This window comes from Acomys minous, assembly GCF_964271855.1.
Source record: "Acomys minous genome assembly, chromosome: 17".
Lineage (NCBI taxonomy): Eukaryota > Metazoa > Chordata > Mammalia > Rodentia > Muridae > Acomys > Acomys minous.
Window position 1 is genome coordinate 15,727,943 of NC_140500.1, and position 18,012 is coordinate 15,745,954.

The window sequence follows — 18,012 nt, forward strand, 5'->3', positions numbered from 1 at the left end:
TACTCATGTCAGATGACAGGTCATCAATAAACCCTGAAGTTAGATTTGAATTCATAGGGAGCTCACTTTGACTGCACATAAACTGTATATCATTCCTTTGCTCCCGAAGACTAGGAGTGGGAACCATTTGTCTAAACCTAATGATAACACATTGCTTGTTAATGAGACCACAACCAAGCATCCATAGCACCTTCCTACCACTGCATAGCAATCGGCAGAATGTCAGATACTTTCACATTATTTCCCATTTAATCCTTACTAAAACTTTACCATTTCCCACAGGAAGCCATATCTGAGAGAAGTGGAGTCAAGGCCACAGGAAACAGAATCAAGGAGGGATCCAGGGAGTTTTCTCAGAGTCCGTGCCAGAGAGGCATAATTCAATCTCAGGTTGCTCTGACTGTAAGTCTGATGAAATTCCCCACCCAACATCCATTGCTTGGATATGTGTTGGATCAATTGTCTATACAGTCTTTGGCTCTGCAGCTCTCTTAGCGTCTGCCCAGTGCCGTTGGCCAATAAAGCTCATAATCCAGTTGATCAGGTTTGTTTCAATTCTTAACTATGCTATCCCAGCGAAACTGGAGCCAGCTGAATGACTCTGCCTGGATGAAAAACCAGGATTTGGTGATTGAAAACAAACACTCTCATTTGCAAAAGTTTTAATATTGGCTCACACTATAAACACCTAGAGCCAAAGGCTTTTAAAGACCCACTTTGTGCAAAATTGCATGTAGGTAGGGACTTGGTTTCAGCTAAATGACTTAAATTATTCATTCTATAGTCTTAAAATTACACTGGTCTTTTCAAAGCAATGTTTTATTCTTACTGATTTTCAATTATAAGAAAGCAAGCAGCCCTATTTAAAAAAATACTAAGTACCTACTACTATGTGAAAGGCATGGTGTTTCCCCCCTCTTTTTTGTTTTTCTAAGTAAATATTAGCTCCCTTGGGTTTCTTTTTTAAATTCCTTAACTTGTATTCCTTCAATTTTCTTCTAACCTCTTGTCTCCTGGGCTGCCTCCCCATTCCTTGAAAGTCAGTATCCAATCTGTCTAACCGGGTTGTCTCCCCTTGTGGCTTCTTCATTTCGGGCAGAGGCTGCTTAGCGTTCAAAACTCATTTATTTGTACTGTTACAGACTACAAATACCTGATAAGTTGGTGATTTGGGGAAGGAGAGAAGCTCCATTGAAAATTTGAACCAGAGAGAGGGGCAGATGCTATCAGGTGCCCCATTTTGACGGCAACAGATAAAGTGACTCATGCTGGCTCAGGGACAGTCACACACCAGAGAGGAGACAGCTGCTGACTTGGCAAAAGGCTGTAAATAAAAGCTGACTTAGGTTTGTCACCTGTAATTACAGCCAAGTCAAGGCTTGCATTCTGATGGTCTCTAAGAAAGAAAGGAGGGGAGACAGAAAGAAGGAATGGAGGAAGGGAGGGAGGGAAGGAAGGAGGGAGGGAGGGAGGGAGGGAGGAAGAAAGGAAGAAGGAAGAAAGGGAGAAGGAATGGAGAGAGAAAAAAGAAGGGAGGGTGAGAGGAAGGAAGGATGGAGGGAGAAGGAGGGAGGGAGGAAGAAAGAAGAGAGGGAAGGAGGGAGGGAGGGAGAAAGAAGGGAGGGAGGAAGAAAGAAGAAAAAGAAAGACGACAGGGATGAGAAAGGAAGGGAGCTAGACTGAAAAATATTTTTGTTGCCTAATGAAATAGACTCAGATGTTCAATGCCTTTCAGAATTTATGCTCAGCCGGGACTCATCTAAGAGGAGGGGCATGCGAATCACAGAATAGAAAACCCAATAAGCACATAAATTCTCCTAATAGATGAATCACAAATTCCATGGGAAACATTAGGTTTGATGTAGAATTACATTTTAAAACAACTAAGGGGAGGAACCAAGTGTCTTCGCAAAGACACATGCTACATCCAGATCAGGTTAGCAGCTGTTTGGTGAAAACATGCCAGGTCGTGCTCATTATCCGTGTGTAACACAGAAAGGAGTCCGGTCCTCAAGGAACTCTACAGCCCAAAGGAAAAGTGACTCTTCTGAAACTATTTATTAAGAAAAAAGTGGGCTTTTGTTTTTGTTTTTTGAGCGCGGGGCATGAATTGCTGAGATACAGAGAAAAAGCTGCTTTGGGTTGTTTAAAAGACTTTTAAGCACAGGTGTGTCATCGCACAGCTCCAGAGGCAGAGGCAGGGGAGATCTCTGTGAGTTTAAGGCCGGCCTGATCTACGAATTGAGTCCAGGACAGCTAGGGCCCTGTTACACTGAGAAACCTTATCTCGGAAAAACAAACAAAACAAAACAAAAGACTTTTAAGGTTTTGGAAAATGTGGCACTTTAACGAAACTTAGAGCTGTATCTGTGGTGGGCGCGAGGGTAGGGGTTTTCAAAAGTTCCATTTATTTATTTTGGGGGAACATGTATGTCGTGGTGCATGTGTGGACTCAAGAGGACAACTGGGCGAAGAAGGTTCTCTCGCTCTACCATGTGGGTCTAGAGGATGGAACTCAGGCCATCGGTCTTGGCACCAGGCCCCTTTACCCGCTGAGCCATCTCACTGGCCCCTCAAAAGGACTTTTAAATGATGGCTATCCAACTTGATTCATCTAAAAAGGAAAAAAGAAAAATCTATTTACAAAATTAGTACATAGTTCTTTTTCTTGTTGCTCTAACAAAACGCCTTTCAAAGGTAACTTAATGATGAAAAAGGTTATTTTGTCTTGGAGGTTGAGAGTACAGTCCGTTATAGCAGGGAAAGCATGGTGGTGAGGGTTGCCCATCAGACATTGCACCTACAGCCAGGCAGCAGAGAAAGATGACTGCTGGTTTCCAGCCGATCTCTCCTTTGTATTCAGTCTGGGAACTCAGCCCGTGGGATGCTCTTGCCCACACTCCAGGTGAGCTTAAGGAAGCTATGTGACAGGTCCAGGTACTAGTGCTTGCAAGGCACTTATCAGTATGGATGGATCTGGCACGTCTAAGTGATAAAGATCTGGAGCTAACTAGTGGAGAACCATGGGTAAGTAGGTACGGGTTTGCCTACAGAGAGTTGGCAGATGAAAATACAGAGATTAAGGCAGGTAGAGAGGACTGTCCATATTCATGATAATAATTTTAAAAATTAAATTTAAGGGCTGGAGAGATGGCTTAGTGGTTATGAGCATGTCCTGTTCTTTCAGAGGCCCTGGGTTCCATTACCAGTAACCGCATGGGGTGGTTCACAACCACCTGCAGCACCAGTTTCAGGAGCATTCAACTCCTCTGGCCTCTGTGAGCAACTATACTCACATACGCCCACCTACCTATCTATTCATGCACACATGTGTACACACGCGTGCGCGCGCGGGCACACACACACTTAAAATAACAAAATAATAAATTGATTATTATTAGTAGTAATATCATTATTATTGTTTCATTGTTATTAGTGTGCGTGTGTGCAGATATGTGTGCAAGTGTGGAGGACAACTTTGGGGAGTTGGTTCTTTCCTTCCATTGTGGATTCCCAGGACTGAACTCAGGTTATCAGGTTTGTATGGCAAGCCTTTTTTTTTTTTTAAACCAACTAAGCCCTCTCACTGGCCCAGGATAATCATTAAAATATAAAGTAGTCCTTGTAGGAATTGGAGAGATGATGACTTGGTCATAAAGAGCATGTGGTGATCTTGCAGAGGACCTGGCTTTTGTTCCCAGCATCCACATCTGGTAACTCCACTTCCAGGGGGATCTGTTACCCTCTTCTGCTCTCTGTGGCATCTGAACACATGTGATTATACATTTAGGTAGGTGGACATACGTACGTACGTACGTACATACATACATACATACATACATACATACATACACTTAAATAAAAACAAATAACAATCTTTTTTAAAAAGGAACTGATGATAAAGATAGAGTGGTCCTTTAGAGTTAGGGAGGCTGATGGTAAATCTGACCATTTGTCCTGGCCCTAATGTTTCAAGGCCTTCAGTCAGGGAGCTCCCTTTCTTAAGCACACAGTTAAGTGTAGTCGCAGTAAACCAGGTGGGTAGTGTGCTGGGGTTGAAAGGGTGAGAACAGGAATTTTTCAGATAAGCACGACAATGGAGGGTGTCACCAGCTCTAGGTGATGCTAATTTCTTTGATTCTGGTCCCAATTCTTACGAGCTGCTGAGAATGTGGCTTCTGATTCAAGTACCATTGTTCACTGAGATACCTCTTGATAAGTCTCTACACATCCAGTAAATATTTATTGAGCCCTTAATATATGTCAGACACCGGGTGTGGTGCTGGAACTAAGAGCTATTTAAGACAACATTGCTGCCCTCAAAGAACTCATAGCCTACACAGATCACCTCTCCTGCACCAACTCAGCATGTCCAATGGCGTGATATCATTAGCCTTGCCATGGGCGTGAAGGGAGAGCCAACCACCTCTCACTCTGACAAGTGAGATGGAAGGTTCATTGATAACACCTGTGGCATTCTGTGTGCCTGGATAAGCAAAGCATGAGGACTCTGTGTTGTTAAGAAATCTGTCACAACGTATTTATATTAGGAGAGAAGTTAATTATGAAAGGTGGAGGGGGCGGTGGGAGAGAGAAGGGGTGCCCCAGAAAGGAGAGAAACTGAGAGTCAGAGAAAGCAAGAGAGCGACAGAGACAGAGCGAGAGAGGGAGGGAGAGAGAGAGAGAGCGAGAGAGAGAGAGAGAGAGAGAGAGAGAGAGAGAGAGAGAGTGTGTGTGTGTGTGAGAGAGAGAGAGAGAGAGAGAGAGAGAGAGAGAGAGAGAGAGAGAGAGAGAGAGAGAGAACACACACCTGGTGGCAGATGATGATGTCAGAGGTTGCTAAGCAACCTAGAGGCAGGCTAGAGGGGCTGCTGTGTGCTAACACTCTATCTTGTTTGAATCACTTTAGCCAGGTTTGTCCCTGCCTCCCAAGTCCTGGAATCAAAGGCTGAAATAAACTCGTCTGCAATTTCAATCAGCTTAAAAAAACAAAATGAACAAACAAAACATCACACACACACACACACACACACACACACACACACACACACACACACACACACACACACACTGACAACCCCCTAAAAACAATGACTCAAGTTCAACCGTTTATTTCCAAATTCAAAATCCTTCCTTACAAATGTTGATTTCTTCAAAACCCTGTATTTCAGCTGTTATTTTAGCCACTGTCAGTCTTCAGTTCTCTGTTTTAGCTAACAGTGTGTGTGCGTTTTGTGTGTGTGTGTGTTGTCAGAATCTAATGAACTTCTGAAACTCCCTAAAACAGAGAGGAAAATTTTAACTGAGTAGGGGATAATGAAACCAGTCTGTATAGCATGAGCTCCCTCGGGGAATCCTAGGGCAGCCTGGGCTACACAGTGAGCTCAAGCCCACCTCGGGAACTGAGAAAGCCTTTCTCAAAGTGAAAGTAAAAACATTTCTTTAAAAAGGACTAGAGATATAAGTTACAGATAAAGCACTTGCCTGGAGTGTAAGGCCTTAAATTCAGTTCTCAGTACTACAAAGCAAAACAAACAAGTCAAGTTTAAAGCTAAACTAGGAGTTTATCTTACCCCCTGTCAGAATAGTAGTTGTTAAGAAAAGAAATAACAAGTGCTGGTGAGGATGTTGAGAAGAGGGAACCCTCGTACCCTGCTGGTGGGAATGCACACTAGGTCAGCCACTGCTTCTTTGGGATAAAGCCAATTTGATCATGGTGAGTAATCTTCTTGATGTGACCTTCAATTCAGTTTGTAAATATTTTATTGACAAAAATTTATCTATGTTCATCAGGGATTATCTTTTGGTTATTATGTTGTGTCTATTTGATTCTGGTGTCAGAGTAATATCAGCTCTCTAAAAGATAAATCTAGACATTGCTGGTGAAATTGTAATTTCACTGCCGCTGTGGAAGTCAGCATGGCAATGTCTCAAAAGCTAAAAATAGACCTAGTAAGACCCAGCTATACCACTCACTTCTGACATTTACCTGAAGGACTCCAAGTCAGCACATCATAGAGACACTTACCCATCAATGCTTATTGCAGCATTACTCACAATCCAAGTTCTAGAACCAATCTAGGTATGCAACAACAGAAGAAAGGATAAAAAAATATATATATATTCAGTACCTACCTGGTGTATGCATACGTGCATGTGGGTGCCTTCAAAGACCACCTGAAAGCAAGGGCCCCTGGAGCTATAGTGAGTGTTGGAAATTGAACAGCAAGTAAAGTCAAAGCCATCTTTTCAGTCCTATAATGGAGTTTTTACCCCACCCCCACCCCCCAGCCATAGAAAGGAATGAAGTTATGTTGTTTAGAGCAAAATAGATACAAGTGGCGATGACCGTACTAAGTGAAAATCAAACATCAAGTCTTCTCATTCGTAGTCTCTAGATTTTGTATAGACCCATGGATAAAAATCAATCAGCTAGATGTGGTGTTGCACGCCTTCAATCCCAGCACTTGGGAGGCAAAAGCAGACAGATCGCTGTGAGTTCAAGGCCAGCCAGCTACACATTGTGAGTTTCAGGACAATGAGGGCCACACTGTGAGACACAGCCTCAGAGTGAAATCATGTGTATATGAGATGAAAGTAGAAGTGAAACTGTATAGGGGAGCAAGGGGGACTAACAAGAGGGAAGAGGGACATAGAAAGTAGGGCGGGAGGCATGGGGATATGCTTGCATACAATATATACTTTTATGAAGACGTAAATAATCTACACTTTTCAGCTAAAACTAAAACTAAATAAGATGCAAGTGCTACTGATAGGATATGAAAAAACATTATCATTTCAAATGATGACTTTCCCTAGATTAGATGAATTCGTTTTTCATTCATTCATTTATTGATTTATTCAATCAATCAGCAAATATACCCACCATGTGCAGGGCCTTGTACAAGATTCTGGAAATACACAAACCAACTCGGTGGCCCCCCCGCCCCCGCCACCCCCCCCCCACTAGCATTCATTAATAACTAAGTGAATTCCCACCTACAATGGTGAAAGCTGGGAAATTCCCTCAGTCTTGTTATCTCTTTCTGCCACCTACTGGGCATTTTTTTCTTTCATGGCTTCCAGGCATACAAGGACCAAGGAACCAGAGTTTCTAAGGAAAGAGGGAGTTGGAGAGAGTCTATTCTCAACCATTATAAAATTTTAATCTCATTTTAACACGTGAGTTTCAGAGTATTTTACAAATTCATTTTTATTTTAGTTGTGTACACGTTTCTGTATACAAGGCAAAACGACCAGATCAGAGTAGCTAACGTTTGCATCTTAAACATTTAACAACAAATTTTAAATTAATTCTTAGTAGTTGCACACAATAATCACAAGTATTTGCAGGCACAGTGTAATGTTTCAGCACACGTGTTCATGTCTTCTTGGTTAAGTACAGCTCTCTTCAGCTCCACCCAAATCCCTGGGGCTCCAACCCAACTCCTCCAGCGGGAGCTGGAGTCTCTCACTGAGTCACTGCTGTGTGTGCCAGGGCAGTCACTCCAATGCTCTCCCTCTTGTAGTTTTCCTAATGAGCTTCTGCTTAAACCACCTTTTTGACTTTCTTTGGCTTCTTTCCATTCTGGTAGGAGTTAGCGTTTCTTGCCAGGACAGTGTAGGTGTGTACCTAGGCAGGAGAGAGTCAGAGGCCCTTGCAGCCAGGCTCTCCCAACCAGTTCGGCACCCTCTCTCACTTCTGGAAGGCAGCAGTGTCCGGAGGTGGGGAGGAGTTAGTACCTTCTCATAGTCATCTGGGCTGCCTAAAAATGCTGCGTGGAAGTTGGGACACACAGGATTAGGCATGAAATAGCCCATTTGCTCTGCGTCACCAATTCTCGAAGTAGGTCAAATGCGTCCTGGGATGGTTCAGTCACAGAAAGAGATGGATCAGTCACCCGAAGTCCCCTGCTGACTCAGAGGCATGCCTCATATTCCCTGCTCCTCAGTCTTTGTTAATGTTTTATTTAGAGTGTATGCTAGTTGGTTGGATTTGTAACTTTGGAGAGAATTGTCTCCCATTGATTGTTGTCACATCAAAAGTCATTCTGAACTTAAGGAGATAAGACTTAATGCTGGCATAGTAAACACACTTCTAGAAATCCTTCCAATGGCCGAAGCAGGTGAATTGCAAGTTTGAGGCCAGTCTGGGCTCTGTAACAAGACCGTGTTTTAGGAAATCAAAACCCAAAAAAAAAAAAACACAATTTAAAAGATGAATTTTATTTTTAAAAATTATGTGTGTCTGTACGTGTGAGTACAGACACTCATGGAGGCCATAGCAGGGTGTCATATTGTTTTTAAAATTTATCTGTATTACCTGTCAGCCGGGCTAGCAATCAATTAAGACACAGACACTTGTTATATTTTAAAATAGCCTTAGTTAACCTGGGACAGGGCAGATATCAATCCTCTAAACTACTTTACATAGTGGGGCCTCAGGCATGGGATCTCTGTCTCAATCCCATGCCATCTGCTTCCAATAATTTCTATCAAGCTACCTCCCATCTATAATCCCATATACTTGCTAATGTTCTTCATCTGGGCCAGATTCTCCATCCACGCCACCACGTGTTTCTCTTCCATCTAATCCATGGTGGCCTTCCTCTCTTCACTTCAGCTCTCTCTCTCTCTCTCTCTCTCTCTCTCTCTCTCTCTCTCTCTCTCTCTTCTTTCTTTCTTTTTTTTTTTTGTGGTGGCAGTCTTTCTTCTTCCCCCAATTCCTTCCTTTCTAAGCCCTACCTATCTCCTTTGCCCTGCCCAGGTGGGATGGCTTTTTATTAAACAAATGGTAAGTCACAGGACAGTAAGTAGTAATTAACATCAAAATACATCAGACCATGCTCCAACAGTGTCAGACCCCCTAGAGATGGAGAAACAACCAGTTGCAAGTCACCCGACTTTAGTGGTGGAAACAAATTCAGTTCTCTGCAAGGGTCTGTACAATCTTAACTGCTAAGCCATTGCTCCAGCCCCCAGAAAAATAATTTTAGTACTGATAGTCTTATTTCTTACCCTCAACAACTGGTGGACACTATATTAAAATATATAGAGAAATGGTTCTATGGTGGAGATCACTTGTTGCTCTTGTTGCAGAAGACCTGGGTTTGAGTCCCAGCACCTACATGCAGGTTCACAACCACATGCAACTTCACTTGCAGAGTATGTGGTACCATCTTCTGATCTCTGAGGACAACACGCACGCACACACACACACACACACACACACACACACACACACACACACAAACACACACACACCCTCCACACCACACATGGTACACGTACATACATGCAGAGGAACACACATGCGCATAAAATAAATATAAATAAAAATATTAAAAATATGCACATATTCACTTATGTCTAGTGTCCCCAGAAAACCTTCATCCTCAAGAACTCAGGCTTATCCTTCTTGACTCTGAAAGTTTAAGGTCATGGCCTGTGCTCAGTCTTCACTCAACCATAGGAAGGGCATGACGGTGCAGTATTAAGTCAGTAGCTCAGTTCCCCCTTTGATCTTCTGTTTTCTTGGTTCTTTTTCTTCTTTTGGTTTGATAAACTAGCCCATTAATTCACCCATTTCCCTTGTCACTCTGATCATCTCTCGGACGCCAATTATCCTTCTCCTTTCTTAATTCTTGTTGTTATTCTGTTAGTGATGGTCACTATCAATATAGCCTCAATCTCTCCATACTTGCACTCCTCTGGGATGTAACCAAGTCTGGCTTGCCACGCCCTCCTTCTTTATTAAAGTCTCGAGATGAAGTGTCTCATGGAAAAAGTCCATGTGGAACTTGGTATAACTCAAGGTACTTCCATGAGGGCTCCAACTCATAGACTAAAGTGTCTCATGTGAAGTCATGTGCTCTTAGGGATAGAGGAAATACTGAAGCATGGGGATGAGAGAACCTAGAAGTGGGGACAATAAGAAATTGGGAGGGGGCTAGGGATATGGTTCAGCAGATAAGAGTTCTGGCTATTCTTCCAGAGGATCTGAGTTTGATTTTCAGGACCCATGGTTGATGACGGCTAACAACTGCCTGTCATAACTCCAGCTCCAGGTGATTCAGTGCTCTCACCTGGCCTCTACAGGCACCTACATGTATGTGGAATACACTCACAAAGATACATGCACATAAATATAAATAAAAATTGATTGAGAGTCTGGGATGTAGTTTGGTGGTAGAGTGTTTATGTAGCATGCACAAAGCCTTGGTTTGTTGATTCTCTAGTACTACAAATCATAGATAGATAGATAGGTAGGTAGGTAGATAGATAGATAGATAGATGACAGATAGGTAGATATGTAGATAGAATATGTTAGAATAAAGATAAGCAGATCTAGGTATATGATTAGCTACTTATGAGTTAAGTAATTTGTTTCAAACATTATAAGGAGATTCAGATTTAAACAACCCAAGATGCCTAACAGCTGAAGCAGAAAAAGAGGTAATTCTGGTAGGACAAAGACTGCAAAATGCATATGTTGAGCAAATTGATCCCAAACTTGATTGTATTTTGGTTATTTTGCCTTCAAGTCATTCTCCTACTAGGCTCATTATGCAAAAAGAAGATACTATTATGGAATGGATTTTTAAAAGCACATAAACAAAATAAAAATTGAAGTGATACATAGAAAAGATTTTGGAATTACTTATAAAAGGTGAATAAGACTGTGCCAATTGTCAGAAACAGACCAGGTCAAAATTGTAATGCCTCTTACTAATGTTGAGATTATGCCATTGTAGGCAATCAGTGAAGATTGGCAAAGAGCTTATAGTAACTATTTGGGAGACATTAATAACAAATATCCAAAAACCAAACAATACAGTTTACAAAAAGAACTAATTGGGTTCTTCCACATACTGTGAAGAGAATGCCAATTCCAGAGGCACCAACCTTCTATACTGATGCAAACAGGATGGGGATGGCAGGTTATAAGTCAGATAAAATAAGTAAGGTGATCAAAAGTCTGTACACCTCAGTTAACAAATCAGAATTGTAGCTGGGCTTGATGGCACATGCCTTTAATCCCAGCACTTGGGAGGCAGAGGCAGGTGGATCTCTGTGAGTTCGAGGCTAGCCTGGTCTACAAAGCAAGTCCAGGACAGCAAAGATAACATAGAGGAAACCTGGTCTCGAAAAACAAAAACAAACACAAACAAACAAAAACAAGACAAAACAAAACAAATCAGAATTTTATGCAATCCTTATGGTATTATTAGAGTTTTTTGAGTCCTTTATTATAATTACTGACTCTCAATATGCAGAAAGAGTTGTTTGGCATATAGAAACTGCTAAATTTACTCCTGATAACTCAGAATTGACTTTTTATTTATACAACTGAAACAGGCTATCAGAAGCAGAAACTATCCCTTGTATATTACTCATATTTGGTCTCATACAGGTTTACCAGGTCCATTGGCACAAGGCAATGAGGAAATTGATCAATTACTAATAGCAAATATGTTAGAAGCCTCAAAATTTCATGAAAAACATCATGTTAACAGTAAAGGATTAAAGAAAAAAATATCTTTATCACTTGGCAGCAAGCTAAAGAAATAATAATAAAAAAGTCCCATGTGTTCTCTTATAACCAAACTCCATTACCTACTGGAAGTAATCCTAGGGGTGCCAAAAGAAATAAAATCTGGCAGATGGATGGGTGTCATTTTGCAGAATTTGGAAAACAAAGGTACAAACATCATACCATTGATACATACTCAGGGTTTCAATGGGCAACTGCTTTAAGTTCTGAAAAGGCTGATTGTGTAATTACACATTTACTGGAAATAATCAGTTATAGAGATTCCTGCACAATTAAGACTGACAATGCTCCCGCATATATATCCAGTAAGATGAAACAGTTCTTTGCATATTATAACATAAAGCACATCACTGGTATATCACATAATCCTACAGGACAAACAGTTGTAGAAAGAGCTAATTGTATCTTAAAAGAGATGCTTATTAAGCAAAAAGGAAGAGTAAAGACCCCCAGGGACATACTAAATAATGCTTTGTTAACTCTAAATTTTCTTAATGTTGGTGAAGAAGAAACAATAGCTAAGAGACATTGGCTAAAAAACAAACACAAACACAAACACAAACAAACAAACAAACAAACAAACAAAAAACCAAAAAAACCAAAAACCAAAAAACAAAACAAAACAAAACAAAAACAAAACAAAAAACACCCAAAAAACAAAACTGAGGAACTAGGCTAACCAATATACTAAAAGGATGTGTTGACATTAGATGGAAACCTGCAATAGTTTTGAGATGAGGATTTGTTTATGCTTATGCATCTACAAGGAATGAAAAAAAATATGGTTACCAACAAAACATGAAGATTAGATCTGACCAGGGAAGACCTCTTACTATCTGAATCATGAATGTCTTTGCATGGCAACTGAATCTTATTGGCTACCTGGCCCACATGACACGCGATCCTTTCATATAGCTTGGGTAGAGATATATAGTGCAGTTCAAATAGACTTATAAAGTCGATAGATGCATTTTACCTGCTCAAACACAGAACAGAAAATTATCTTTAGCTGATTTTTGCGCCATGCGTATTCCATATAAAAATGTACCTATACTAATAGCTTTAAAAGTTTGTTTATTTTCAGAGCAAAAGACCAGATAACAATGAAGACAAAGCAAGTATCCCAGGTGATTCAGCCTTACAGGCTGCCTCAGCTATTGTTTCCTCAAGAGTCTGCATGCAAATCAACTTCAAAAGGTTAGTTCAAATGATCAATCCTCCAGAGTCTGGCCAGAAAAAAGAAACAGCTAGCTCTTCCAGCACTTGGCCAATATTCTAAGTTTCTAAGGGTACCCTCAAAAGATATTTTTATCCCCAGACAGCAAAAAGTAATTTTAAGAACATGATGTCCCCATTCACAATAGGTGGGGTGGGTAGTTTTGTTGGGTTATGGATGTTTGTTGTTGTCTAGGGCTCATAAGTTAGTAAAGATTAGATTCAGAGATTTCTTTCTTTCCACCCTCTAGCCTTCTTTTTCTCTCATTTTTCTAAATGTTAGGGGAAAGGGGAGAAAAGGGAATGACAAAAAGGGGGGAATATAGGATAAAAAGATTGCTGAATCTAGTAGCCTAAAATATTTTACATTGATATTGCATATTGACAGAAATTTAAGATTTTGTTCAACTTTTGCTTAATGCATTATACATGTGCAACTCATTTTTGTATATTAATATAAAGTTAAGATTATTTTGTTCAGTTTTTACTTAATGTTTGTACATATGCAACTCATTTGAAAATGTGGTATAAAGTTCTAGTCTTATGAAAGCTAACTATTACAAAATCTTCAGGATGACTGGAGATGCAAGTTAGTAGTTAGTTACCTATAAATATTGTTACTTGTAGTGTTGTTAGATACTAGTTTAGTTATTTACAGAAGTAAGCTTTATTTAGTCTCTTGTATATATTTTCAAGGTTAAGCAGATAGTACATAGCTAGAAACAAGCAATTTTTTTTATGTTGTACAGGTGTTTATTAAATGAACATGGGAGGAGAAAAAAATGGAGAAGGGGTACCCCAGTATATGGAAATAGCTATGGAATGTCTTATTTCTTCCATCTATTGTGACTGAAAGTTTTGGTGGGTATAGTAGTGTAAGATGACATCTCTGGTCTCTTAGAGCCTGTAGCATTCTGTCCAGGACTTTCTGGATTTCAGAGTCTCGATTGAAAAGTCAGGTACAATTCTAATAGATATGCCTTTATATGTTACTTGATCTTCTTTGCTTGTGGGTTTTATTATTTATTTATTTATTTTTCTGTACATTTAGTTTTGATTATTATGTGTCCAAAGGACTTTCTTTTTTAGCCTAATATATTTGATGTTTTGTATGTTTCTTGAACATTGATAGGCATCTCCTTCCTTAGGTCAGGGAAATTTTCTTCTGTGATTTTGTTGAAAATATTTTCTGGGCTGTTTATCTGGGTTTTTTCTCCTGCATGTATTATTATTATTCTTAGATTTTTGTCTTTTTTTGGTATTCCAGATTTCCTGGATGTTTTGTGTCAGGAGTTTTAGATTTAACATTATCTTTGATGATGAATCAATTTCCTCTATATTGTCTTCAATGTCTGAGATTCTATCTTCTGTTTACCAGAATATTGTCCTGCGACACATAACGTGTAGGACCCCCCACCTCTGCCAGCCTTGAAGTAGTCATATAGCCTGGTGGCCAGGTTTCAGGTGAGACCTCCTCTCTCCTTATAAGGACACATTTAGCTAGCATCTGGAATTCCTCTTCATGAAAATGAAGCATTCCCAGCACCTAGACCCTAGCCAATGATGTGCACTCACCCTGAATACCTCTACCCACTCCCCAAGGCTTACATAACCCTTATTCACCCCCAATAAAGAGAGATGTTTCACTGAAAATTGTCTTCCAGAAGGCCGTTTCTCCTGTGCTCACTGCCAACCAAGATCCTGTTAACACACCAGCCTGGCTAGGCTTCATTATTTCCAGTCCAGCCAGGTATTCAAAGGTACCTTGATAGCCCAAGGGCAAAAGCAGACCTGGACCAGCATTCATAGATTTCTTTAAGCGATTTTTAAATTTCCTCTTTAAAGACTTCAATCAGATTCATAAAGGCTGCTTTAAGTTGTTTTCTTGTGCTTCATCTATATTGGAATACTCAAGGACTGTTGTGGTAGGGCTGCTGGGCTCCAGTGGAGACATATTGTTCCGGTTATTATTGATTGTGCTTTTATGCTGGCACCTAGGCACCTGGGATTGGGAAGATTGTAATTCTAGAAGTTTAAATGTTGTCTTGTCTTTGTTTGGGTAAGTATTTTGTTTCTTTGTTTCTTCTTCCTCTCTGTTTCTTAGGAGAGAATGTGGTGACTGTGTATTGCCTGGTAGAAAATTCTTCTGGGCTCCTGAGAGGAATGGCTGCTGGACTCCCAGGTAAAACGTATTTCTGACTTTTGTGAGCTGACACTTAGGAATAGAGATGGGCTGGGTATGTGTGAAAGGATTCACGGGAAGAAGAAAAGCAGGGTGCTCCACCAGGATCACCTTAGTCCCCTGGGAAGCGGACCGAGAGTGAGGAGACGCTTCAGTGAAAGGTCTGCTGCGGAGCTGTTAATAAGACTGGAAGATTGGACTTGAAGGAAGGAATGAAGAGAGAGGCCAATGTCTACAGTTATCCTACTTGCTTCCCCGGTCAGAGTAGACTGTGGAGTTGGGGGCTTGGATCAAGGAATGAATGAGTGGGGAAACGGAAGATAGGAGGGGAAGATTCGTGTGGTCCATTGGGCATGGGGGGGGAAGGGGAAAGGAGGCTGCAGATGGTGTCCCGCTGCAGAGCTATGGTGGGGCTAGGGCTTGGATTTGGAGACGAGGGAGAGGTAAAGCTCTGGCAGGAGTGGTCTGTTGGTTCCCAGGGAGTGCCTGCTGGATTTGGGGTCTGGGATAAAGCAATGAGCAGAGCAGGGAGGTTAGGAGGGGAAGATCTTTGTGGTCCATGGGAGATGGGAGGCTGCAGCAGATGTTCTGCTTCAGGGCCTGGCATGAGACTAGGGGGATTGGGTTTGGAGGAGCAGATGGGAGGGTAAAGATCTGCAGTTAGCATGTGTGTGTGTGTGTGTGTGTGTGTGTGTGTGTGTGTGTGTATCTCATTTGACACTTCTCTAAACTGAGCATTTTTCTTTCATGTTATTTTTATTTCACAATTTCTTTCTTTTCTTTTTTTTTTTTAAAGATTATTTGAAATACAACTTTATTCTGATTCTAAACGAAAAGAATGGGAATGACAGTAACAAACAAGATTCCACCACTGAGTATTGTGATGCAACTGTAGCATTCTTATCTTTGAAAATTAGGAAGGAAACAACTTTGTTCCAAACAGCTAGATGTGCAAGTCCAAAAAATTGAAAGTGTGTTTTAACTGCCACATTCACTCTGAAGCCCATTCATCGCCTTCAGCGTCCCAATGAAGTTCACGATCTGTTAGCTAAATAAGGTGGCACACACGCTGCGCTGCTGCCATCACAGGACAGTTGCCTGTAAAACTAGACTTCTGACGCAAGGCTCCACCTTTGCTTTCTCACAAGTCATCATCCTCATCTGGAAGGGCAGTCGTCTGAGCAGCCTCTAAATCATGCTTATACTGTGCGGCCAAAGCTGTGACCATGACTACCTCAGGTGGTGGGGGGCGGGGCAAGAGCAGGCATAGCAACAAACTCCAAGTTAGGATCTCCAATTCGCATTCTGGCAAGCCAGAGGGAAGGCTTTTCAAATTTGTAGTTGCTTTGGGCAGAAATGGCACAGTGCTGAAGGGTCTCCTTTCGGTGGAAGATAATGGATTTTGCCTTCACTTTCCTGTCCTTAATATCCACCTTGTTGCCATACAACATAATGGGGATATTTTCACACATGCGTACCAGATCTCGGTGCCAGTTAGGTATGTTCTTGTAAGTAACTCTCGATGTTACATCAAACATAATGGCACACTGGGCCCCCGAACTTCTCCCGGCCGACTGTGTCCCACACATTATTGAACTTGATGGGTCCTCTGTTGGTATGAAAGAAGAGTGGGTGCACCTCCACTCCCAGGGTGGCTACATACTTCTTGACCTCGCCTGTTAAGTGGCACTTTACGGATGTCGTCTTCCCGGTGCCGCTGTTGCCCACCAGAACGAGCTTGAACTAGATTTGTGTCTCTCCCTGTGCGGCCATCGCTGCGATCCTTCCAGAAAGAGTCTCCATGCCTGTCCGACTGAATGGTTGGGATATGAATAGATTTTTATTAAATCTTACAGGGTAAGACGATCATAAAACTAGAGGACCAGGAAATGCTCAAAAGGTGCACCTAGCTAGCTGGTGACAGAATTGGACTAAGAAGGAAAGGGACAAGTGAGTCTCAGGGACCAAAGATTATGTTGGCTACTGCAGTGTCTGTGGCAGGTGAAGAGGGTCTGGCATGTGGAGGAGGATATGGCTGACTTTCCAAGGAGTGATCAAGGTTCAGTCTCAGAGCCTAGTCAGATGAGCCCACAGGCCATGCTGGGTGCCTACAGTTGCGTGTGTGATTCAGCAAGGACAGGAGCTTCAGTGTGAGGAACAGAGGAGGTGCGCTACAGTCACCAGTGTAACCACAGGGTGTTCTCCTGTGCCCCAGTTCCTGAAATCATGACTCTAACATGGAAGCATACTTTAAAGCCTATATATATATATTTTTTTTTTATTTCAGTTTTTTATATTTCTTTCTTCCTTATCCACTCCAATTTATTCTGACACCCAACGCTATGAAGGTGAGAAAGAAGGCTAGTGGGAAGAAGGACTGTATTTCTCTTTGGCTACTTCCTATTGTTTAACCCTAAACAATAGGTTCTTTGGGAATACCAATCTCTGTCATCAGCCAGCAATAACAAACATAGCACCAGCCTTCTCTTCCTCTTCTGACTGCACTCTTCTCTCAGTCATCTCAGAGTCTATACTAGGACGGCAAAGACCAAGCTCTCACAAGAGGCAGTTCTTCTTCTAGTGGTAAACACCACGTGTTCTTTCAAATGTCTGTTTCCAACGGACAAATATCGCACACCCTTACACGAATCTGTTTCACACCCTGCACTTGGGATCAAAACAAGAACATGCTTACAGCCACTAGAGTCAGGGCCACTTCAAGTTCATTGGCTCTTCCACAAGTGGCATACATTTTTGTATAAACATGTTTATGGAATGAGCAGTTTGCACAATCTAGCTGAAAGTGACTCTCTGTTCTTCGTGTGGGCAGGTGAAGGGCCTCTGTCCTTATAAGCCAGTCTGGACTGTATAACCAGACTGTAATACCAATTTTCATCTACGCCATATGAAAGGATGGCGTGGTAAGTCCTGAAGACTCTGTAGCCAACATGATTTATTGACTATGCATAGCTGGCTGGAGACCTTTTCCTGTCTCATCCAGTTCAAAAGCTGTTCCCATGTGGAGGGATCAGCATATAGTTTAACTGTTTTATTTTTCTTC

General features: G+C 41.4%; 1 pseudogene across 1 annotated transcript; it reads right to left on the reverse strand.

Annotated features, from left to right (window-relative positions):
- Window positions 1-15,748: 15,748 nt before the first annotated feature.
- On the reverse strand, window positions 15,749-16,724 carry LOC311588333 (GTP-binding nuclear protein Ran-like; annotated as a pseudogene). Its single transcript has one exon. The product of its transcript is annotated as a GTP-binding nuclear protein Ran-like (transcript).
- Window positions 16,725-18,012: the final 1,288 nt, after the last annotated feature.